Source organism: Rhagoletis pomonella, unplaced genomic scaffold (genome assembly GCF_013731165.1).
Source record: "Rhagoletis pomonella isolate Grant_MI unplaced genomic scaffold, Rhpom_1.0 Rhpom_scaffold_00470, whole genome shotgun sequence".
Taxonomy (NCBI): Eukaryota; Metazoa; Arthropoda; class Insecta; order Diptera; family Tephritidae; genus Rhagoletis; species Rhagoletis pomonella.
Window position 1 is genome coordinate 27,189 of NW_023459024.1, and position 1,015 is coordinate 28,203.

Here is a 1,015-nt window from a genome sequence, read left to right on the forward strand (position 1 = left end):
CTGTGCAAAACTACGTAAATTTGTATACCCCTTGCGATAATGTAGGTCCCCTTTCAGACACGTCAAGTCTTGAAAGCAATTTTTATCGCATTCTCTTTTGTGTTTTCTCTTTGCTTTTTTTATTGAATTCAAGCCCTTGGATCTTTAAATGGGAAGCAACGAAAAGATCAAAAGAGAACAAGAAAACTTGAAACGAATTGACGGTACGGAGGTATCTGTACTCTTCCCACCTCCTTCGCCAGCGAACGAGCAGACTTGAAAGCAAGACTTGACGTGTCTGAAAGGGGACTAGCTCAAAAGAAATTATGAACGGGACACCCTATTGTACATATACAGGTATGTAAGTACAACCATATGTGCATAAACAACTATTATACGAAATATTTTCCCTAAGTCATATTAGCCCGTGGTTTAGTAGTCGTTCGCAACTATGAATATATAGGTATCGAGCCCTAACAGAACCCCGTAGCGAAAGTGGACACCGGTGACGTCGTCACTAATGAGGATTTAGTGACATCGTCGCACTTGCTGTGAATCCTAAACGACATATAGCTGACAATGACACTGGTGAGAATGTCATGCAGGTGTACTCCTATCAAAGACTTATAACAGACTTATAACAGACAATGCAGCGGTCACTTAAGCAAAGTCTATTGTCCCTGCAGGGAAACCACGGACCAGTGAATAAAATTTCTAGTTCCGTACTAGGTCTTTATCGCCAAAAAGGAACTAGTCCGACAGGAACTAGATCCCCACCAGTCCAAAATCGGCCAAAAGTGGCACTTTTAAAAAACTAATTTTTTCAGTTTTTTTCACTAGAAATCTATATCTCCAGTGACGAATTTAGAAATGGTTCGGAACTATAGAAAAAGGGATACAGAACGAACTAGATCTTATTTGTCGAATTTAGAACTAGTTCGGAACTATTGAATAAGGGATGCAGCGGGGGGCTTGTTTACTTTACATAGATACCCTGTAGGGAAAACACGAACTAGTGAACCAGATTTCTAGTTCA